The 8,554-nt window shown below is 40.1% G+C and overlaps 1 long non-coding RNA gene across 1 annotated transcript in view; it reads left to right on the top strand.

Annotated features, from left to right (window-relative positions):
- Window positions 1–4,888: 4,888 nt before the first annotated feature.
- Window positions 4,889–8,554, top strand: part of LOC116915202 — a 40,441-nt gene continuing 36,775 nt past the window's right edge. The window contains exon 1 of the long non-coding RNA XR_004389854.1: window positions 4,889–7,046. This is a non-coding gene — a long non-coding RNA (uncharacterized LOC116915202). The remainder of the gene's footprint in view (window positions 7,047–8,554) is intronic.

Raw genomic sequence — 8,554 nt, 5'->3', positions numbered from 1 at the left:
TGAAGAAAATCTGGAGTCATAGCCCTTGTTTAATGATGAAAGTTCAGGAAACATTTTCTATCCCTAGATATACAAACTGGAAACAGAAAGACCAGGAAAATTGATAGTAAGCTCAACCCTGAGATGACCCTTCCCTATCACATGGGAAACAGTTGTAGCCAGTGCAGCAGACTGCCTCTGTTTACTCAGTCGTGCCTCTGGTGTGTTACTTAGCTTTTCTTAGCATCACCTCTCATGTTCTCTCACTTTTTTTATAGCTCAGGCAGAGTAAGAAACCTGGTTATAATGGGAGAATGACATTATTTCCTGGGATGCCATGACCCATTTGATAAGCTGAGGCATGTGGAGTGGTTACAGCCAGGAAGTCTAAATGCTTCTTTTATTTTGTAGCTTCTTTGTGAATTAGAGAGCTGTTTTTGAGAAGCAAATATGTTGTACACATTGATTTGTTTTGTTTGAGATGGAATCTTATGCAGCCTAAGGTGGCCTGGAACTCTTGATCTTCCTGTCTTCGCCTCTGGAATGGCAGGATTATGGGAGTGTGTCACTATGCCTAGTTTATGATGCTGTGATTGAAACCTATCAGGACTTATCATGTTAAGAGAGCACTTTACCAACCAAGTTACTATGTAGCATGCCATTAGTTAAGAGGACTGAAAATGGATGCCAAGGTATCAGTTCTTAATGAATGCATGCTGAAAATCATGAGAATGTCCCTTAAGAAGAGCAAATGCACTTGCCAATGTAGAGACTTTGTCTTCCTTAAAAGCAGGGTCTTCTTCCCCAGAGTAGACAGAGATACCTGATGGTTCCTATTTTCCTACAACCCCCTTTAGATGGCTTTCCTGTTTGCAGTTGAAATGGTCAGGCTTATCTCAAGTAGACTTTTCCCCTCATTACTTGATTGTAGAAAATGATACTTGACCTTCAACCTGGATGAATGCGTCTATTTCACTGTGTGGATGCTTAATGAAAACACAAACCGTTGTACTGTGTACTAAGTTGTACTAAAATTGGCCTTTTCTTTTTGAGGTGGTGGTGTTTGTCTTTTATCACTACAAAACATGTGGTTTTACCATAGCATTTGTAATTCTTTCTGAGAAAGAGAATGGGAAAACTTAAGTATTAGCCAGTGGTTTTGAAGATGGTATTTTCGAAAACACTTCAAGATAGAGGACAGAACCCAGTGGTAACTTGAGAAAAAGGAATGGTTTAAGATCGTCACCTTCCCTGTTTAAATTTAACACTTTCTCTTTCCTGTCTGTGCAGAAACCATTTACCGGAGAGAAGGTTTAATCAAAACTGAGTCATAGGTTTGACTTCTAAAAATACCACATGGCTGTCTTTCCACACTCTTTCCTCATGTCTTCTACCTCCACAGTGTTCCAGGATTACAGTCCCTGAATTCTAAATCTCATGGTTAGCTGTGTCAGCACCTGTCCTGAAATCAAATCCTCCTAAAACTTGCCTCCTAGAACTGCTGTTCTTACTAAGAAATGGTGTAGGCTGGGAGAGGGGTCGTGCATATGTGTGAGTATCTCACAGTGAATGTAAACACAGAGGCTGCAGTTCTTGTGAGAATAACTGGAGACAGAAAAAGGATCTGGGAGGACGGAGATTGAATGATGCTGTCACAAGCTAAAGGGATCAGAAGAGACCATTTTTTGGGACTTTCAAAGAAAGCACATACCTTGACATTGGATTTCTGATTTCATAATTGAGAGAAAAGGCATTTCTGTTGTGTTAACACCTAGTCTGCCGCCTGGTTTGTGGCAGAGGCCCTTGGGAAGTGGTGCATCTGAAAACATCTGAGTCTCCTCTAATCATGACCTGGTACCACAGTTTCCACGAGGGTGGGAGAAAATGTTAACAGTGTCAGATGCTCACATATTCTTACCTTTTGATAAAGGCTTCTGAGGTTAATTCATTATAGTCATACACAGCATCACGTTCTTTGTGTTGCAAATATTATTTCTTGGCAGACTTTTTTTTTTTTTTTCCCCGGAGCTGGGGACCGAACCCAGGGCCTTGCGTTTGCTAGGCAAGCGCTTTACCACTGAGCTAAATCCCCAACCCCGCAAATATTATTCTCGCCAAATACATGGTTGAATGTTAGATTGTTGTTCAAGTTGACCCCAAACAACATAGCCTCTGATATTTTATTAGGGCTAATCATAAAATTCATCTTAAAAAAAAACAGTAAATAGAAGAAGTTAGAGTGAAGTCTGCTGAGAATACTATGGCATTAAATTCTTTCTGATATGTGTCTCATCACGATAGTGTAAACAAACCATTGGTAGCTTAAGGTAAGATATGTGAGGAGAAAATACACAGATTCACAAGGATACTCTTAAGCCAATCACTACATAGTTCCAAAACCACGTGCTAGCCTCATTAAGGGATTTTAGATGTAAGTGATTTGAGCATTGAATAAATTAATTTGATTTGAGGTCTGACAACCAGTTGGAAATTTAATTCGGAAAGGGCTCATGTGTTAAAGAAAAAGAGGTTGGCTGTCTTTAATATCTTTTTTGTTCTAGTGTCCTAATGGCTTTCCATATCTTTATTTGTAGCTTCTATCTGTTCTTAAGGAAGGATGATGCTCAACAAAGACTCTCATCTCTCACTGCAACCCACCTATGCTGGCATCCTCAAATTCTATCTGCTTCTCTTGTCTTAACCTCCTGAGGGCTAGGATTAAATCACACTTATCTGGCAACCATCTTTTCTTCTTGCTTTTCTTTTCTCTTCTCTTTTTTTCTTTTTTTCTTTCTTGCAGCACACAAACAATATAATTGCTTTATGACATTATTGATTCTCAAGATGGGGTCATTTGAGGTTGGTTTTTTTTTTTTTTTTTTTTTACTTTATTTTAGAATTCTCTTGTTTTTGCCAATCTACCTCCTCCATCTCCCCCTCCCCCCCCCTCTCCCTCCTCCTCCTCCTCCCCTCCCTCTCTCTCTCTCTCTCTTCTTTCTTTCTTTTCTTTCTGATTTATTTATTTACTTTAGGTATGTGAGTACACTGCAGCTGTCTTCAGATACACCAGAAGAGAGCATCTCGTTACAGATGGTTGTGAACCACCATGTGGTTGCTGGGAATTGAACTCAGGACCTCAGGAAGAGCAGTCATTGCTCTTAACCGCTGAGCCATCTCTCCAGCCCCATCCTTTCCACTTTCTATATTATCCTCTTCCACTTGAAAGCATAATTTAGCATAAGATTTGAATATGCTTGCTTTTACCTCATCTTTCCTCTGCTTAGCTATCATGAGATCTGCTCTGTTTGTTCTAAGACTTTATTGAGGGACAGTCAATTCTGATCCTTCCTTAGATGTGGACATTAAAATAACAAAATCAAGATTTAGAAATATCTATAAACCGACACAATATTCATGTTCCTGAATTCCACTATATTAGTTCAAGAGGAAAGCTTTGCCCTTACTGTCTAATGCCTCTTTTCTTGCCAGTGAGAAGACACTGTGCTGGACTGTGAGCTCCTGAAGCTTATGGTTACTTGTTACCTTCATAATGTCCGAAGCTTTATTTGTATTAATTGAATCTGAGTTTACCTTCTTACTACTTCTGGTACAGCCATACTTTAAAGTTGACACCCCTCAAGCACACCGGTCAGCCTCGTATAAACTCAGACTTTTTCTCCTGCCCCCTTTTTATTTTTCACTTTGGCCTTAAGTTCTGATGGGAACAGCTGTTGTGAGTTACGCGCTTGATGACTCTTCTGTAAATAAAGCTGGGATCCTGAGTAGTGACAATTGTTTGTCCCTGGGAATCTGGAAAGCTATTTTGAATCAAGACCATAGCAAACACAGGGAACTAAGATTTTCTCTGATTGTTTGGTATTTGCTTATCTAACACCTTTAGTCTCTCCTACGCGTCACATCTAATCCTGCAGGGGAAGTGGGACTATGGGGTAAAATACCACATGCATTAGCAAGTCAAAGGCGTATTTTGGGCTATTGTTTAGCTGGGCAGAGGTATTCAGACTCAACTGAAAGTGGCCATGTGACTTTGAAGAGCTGGTGAGTTGGTTAGCCAAATTTGGACAGAGCTATATAGTGTAAATGACATCAGTAGAGATTAAATAGCTTGGGGGTAGGGTGGGCTAGGGGGAGAAACAAGGAGGATAACTAGAAAACAAGCACCTATTGATGTGAAGTTATGCATTAGGAATTTGATAGCCAAGATGTTGTAAACCTTTTCATTCAAACCAGGTTTAAGCCATTTCGATGAAAACCTTACTACTTTTGAGGTTGAGTCACCTTGGATTATGTGAACTTAATAGAAGTGACAGGCAGACTCCCCAGCTGGAGTCTTCTCAAGTACGTTGGTGATCTTCTCTTTTCTTTTCCCTGCTTTCCCGCTTCTTGGACTTCTGTTATAGATGCTGTATACAGAGGTGTCAGTAAAGCAGACTGTGTTGAGAAATAACCTTTCATGTCTGAGGATGGAAACAAACGAGAAAGCAAGCAGAAAGAAAGCACGTGAGCAGTGAGTGTCTGCCTTGAGAACGTGCAGGTGCAGGTTTCCTCTTTTCTCACCTCTGTGTCACAGATATTTCCTTCTCTGTAAGTCAGAATTAAAAGGAAAAGGAAAAGTTTTAGCCAAGAAGCATTGCAAGTATTTACACAAAAACTTCACACATGCTCTTCAGCCGGTGGGCATCTCGTACAGGGAAGAATGAAGGGGCAGGGGCTGGGAGGGAATTCCGCCTAGCAGCCATTTTTTTTTTTTTTTTTTTTTTTTAGAATGCTGCACTACAGAGTAAGACTTTGTTTAAATTAAATGAAGCAAAACAAAAACAAAACAAAACAGCAAAAGCCATGTCATTAAAATTGTAAATGTTAACTATGGTTGAGTTTTGATAAATATGAGCAGTAGAATCATGGTGACAAATTTTTAGTGTGCATGAAGGCTTTAATATATTTTTATTTAATTTTGACATTATTAAATAAAGGAGCACTGTGTTAGAGCAAAAGGCTCCTTTAGAACGGTACCAGTATAGTAGCTTAAAGAACAGAAGTTTTCTATCAAAATTGTTTGAAGGGCGTGTTCTAGGTCACGACTCTGCTTTCTAATGTTATCCAAAGATAGAGATTCCTCCCCTGCATTCCTAAGGTCAGAGCTGAGTACCCTTATCATTTGTGTGGTCAAATGTAGACGGCTCCATTGATGCTGGTAGGAATAAAAAGAACATGGATGGAAAGTATATAGCCAGAGCCATCAAATAGCTTAGGTATAAAGAATAGCCATGCATTGGAGGATGGGACAGTTGCTGTGCAGACATGTGAGTATGGAGAGCAGAGGTAACCCTCAGATGTGCTTCCCACTCACTCGCTGGGGGGAGGGGGATTTGTACATACATAAAAATATGTAATACTATATGTTACATATATAATTATAAGTTAAAACTTTGAAAACACACACACACACACACACACACACACACACACACGTATGTGAGTATTTGCCTGAATACTCTGTTCACTATGTGAATACAATGCCGATGGGAGGCCAAAAGAAGCCTGATCCCCTAGGCCTGGAGTTAGAGTTGTAAGCTTTCACGTGGGTGCTACAAATTGAAATCCCAGCCTTCTGGAAGAAGTAGCAAGTACTTTTAACTGGTGAGCTGTTTTTTTCTAGCCTTCTATCTTGTTTTCTTGAGACAGCCTATCGTTGAACCTGGAGCTCACTGTTGGCTAGACTGGCTGAGGAGAGACCCCAGGACCCTTCTCTCTCTATTATCACAGAGACCCATCACTATGCCTGGCTTAAAATGGGTGCTGGGGATCTGAATTGAGGTCCTCATGCTTATATGCAAGCCCTTGGCTGTGGAACTATTTCTTCAGGTCCCTGGGCAGGTAGTAGGTTTTGATGACCATCTGTCAACATCTCTTACAGTTGGTCTAGTGGATAGGAAAGGGAAAAAAGATTGAATATGCTGTGATGTGCTATCTTTTTCTTTCAAAACTGACTTAATCTTCTTGCTGAATTCTGTTATGATTAGTCTGGATTGTGCACCAGTTTTAGAAGAGCAAGAAACGTGTATGTTTCTTAAATTGGTTTAACTATTGTGTTATATAGCTCTCTTTGTATATGTATCTATGTAGTAATTTACTAGTATAATAGAGTATTTGTAGAATTCTATTCTATGGAAGTTACTTCCACTAAATTTTTGCTACTATTTGAATAGGGGGAAAAAAAGCAAGTGTAACATGATATTTCAAAATTTTCGTTTTTAAATCCTTCTTTTCAAAAGTCACACTAAAATTAGAAAGTATACTGAAGTTTATAAAGATAGTGATAGAGATGAAGATTAAGAATTTCTGAGATGAGTATGACAGAGCGTCACCAGAAGCTCTTAGCTATTCTGGAATGTGAACCAGGCAGCTGATCTAGTACCAGGAAGTGTGGGCAAAATCTGGTCAACAAAGTAGGAACTGATTCTGACAATCAGCGGTATTTATGTGTATAGCAAGGCAACATGCTGAGAATCCCAGAAGCCGAAGCATTATGAGGTGAAGACTGGCTCCACTAGAGCTAAGTACGTTTGGAAGGCAAGATAAATGTGCACAAGATAAGCAGCCATCTTTAGCACACCTCAGAGGTCATTGCGAGCTAAGCAGTGAGCTTGTGAAGGCTACAAAGATGCAAAAGAGTCCAGGCTTCTTGGGATCAGAGGACTGGATGTAGTGAGGTGGCAGCACTTTGGGTGGGTCCTCATGCCATGGTAAGTTACTATGGAAGGAATGCCTGCCTGCCAGGGGACCCTTTCATTGCCCCACTGACTTGCATCATGCTGTCTAATCCCTGTTCTCTATGACCTTCCTCCTTTCACTTTCTAGGTGTCCCAGGACTGTGCTTCTTAACGAGATATTTATGTGGAGGTTTCTGGTTTCATACTGTCCAGCTGGACAGTGTTAGAACCTAGCATCTGAGCCCTTCACCTGACACAATGTTACTTGAACCACTTGAATGAGTCACACCTCAGAGCATCAGCATTGAGCTGCCTTCCTGGGGGAGTTGGAAAGTAAGGAGTTGTGAACTATTCAAGAATGAAAGTTTCAGAGTTTAGGTATTTACATGAAATGAAATACCTTTGGAAAATTACTCATGTAGAAATAGTCAAAGCCATATTGTTGGATTCTTGATATGATAGAATAATTTCACTTGGCATGCACTGTATGGGGTAGTCTCTAGATAGAATGCAGGGTTATTTCTAAAAATGTTGCAAACCTGCTTTTTTTTTTTTTTTTTTTTAAATAAGTATTTGTATTAAATGCTATGGTTTTCAGTTTGGTGGTTAGAGCTGGAGATTGATTGGAAAATTGTGGATATGGTAACGGATCTGTTTAATGCTGGTTCATCGGCAGTTTGTGTTTGCATGGAAAGGAAATGTAATCATGTTCACAGTGGTATTACTTAAAACACCTGGGCTTTTTTTTTTCCGAATTAGCATATAAATAGACACATGTTCACATCTCCATGCTAAGTAGACTTTTTACTTATATAACTCATTTATATAACAAATAAAACTTTATTAGCATAAAAACAATTGAAGGGCATCTCCTTAATGCCCAACAGTGAGCTTTGCAAACTGAAGCTAAATTGCTGTAGGGTAACAGTGATAACTAGGGCTCTGACTCCTTCAACAGCAGGGAGCTGTTCGTGAGGTACATTCTACTGCATTTTCCTGCTCTTGATAATCCTAGTTCCAGTTAATTCTCCTTCAGGTGAACCCTCTTTTTATAAACTTACAGAATGTCTGCATTCACTTCTGCTTTTATTTGTAAGTTCAGTGCACACAGGAAAGAGTAGTAGGAGCTCAACAGAGTGGTACAGGCAATTAAGGGGATCACAGTACCGGGTGCTGCAGGGAGGAGGTAGTGTGTGGGAGTGTTCACTCTGCCTCCTGCCACCTCCATCAGAGCTTCTGGCAGCAGCAGCTTGGGGATGCAGATTCCTAGATGTAGACCCCTGAGGGGTTGCAATTTGAGGTGGAGTTTGAGGGCACTAAATTTACTCCCCTCCAGAAAATTCTGCCCCATGTATGAGAATCCAAAATCAAGACAAATGACTTAAACCTTAGTGTTTATCTCCTCTAAGAACTTAATATCCACTATAGTGAAGATTAAATGGTGTAGCTAGGTGGGCGCACTCACAGGTTCTCAGCACGTTTGCAAAGCAAGGTGTCTGTTGCTGTAACTCTTGTCTAAAGTAGGCAGCAAGATGCTTAATGTGATTTACTGCTAAAGTCCCCTGGAAGCATTCAAGGTCTTCAGGGTGTCCTGTTCTTGTCTCCTTTGCTCTCATAGCTGGTAAGACTCTTCCTGTAATAGGTTCACTCACTGCATGAGGGATATGTAGATTTCACCTGATCTGTTCAAGTGATTATCACAAGTGTATTTTCATTCATGAGATTAATAAGATGAATCCACTCTTGTATTTCTTCTGTCTTTTATAAAACTTACAGTAAAAAAATGTACTTCTGGATCCAGGAATGGTGGCTCAGGTCTATCTGTAATCCCAGCACATAGC

Source organism: Rattus rattus, chromosome 14 (assembly GCF_011064425.1).
Source record: "Rattus rattus isolate New Zealand chromosome 14, Rrattus_CSIRO_v1, whole genome shotgun sequence".
In the NCBI taxonomy this organism is placed as follows: domain Eukaryota; kingdom Metazoa; phylum Chordata; class Mammalia; order Rodentia; family Muridae; genus Rattus; species Rattus rattus.
This window is presented reverse-complemented; position numbering and strand designations above follow the sequence as displayed.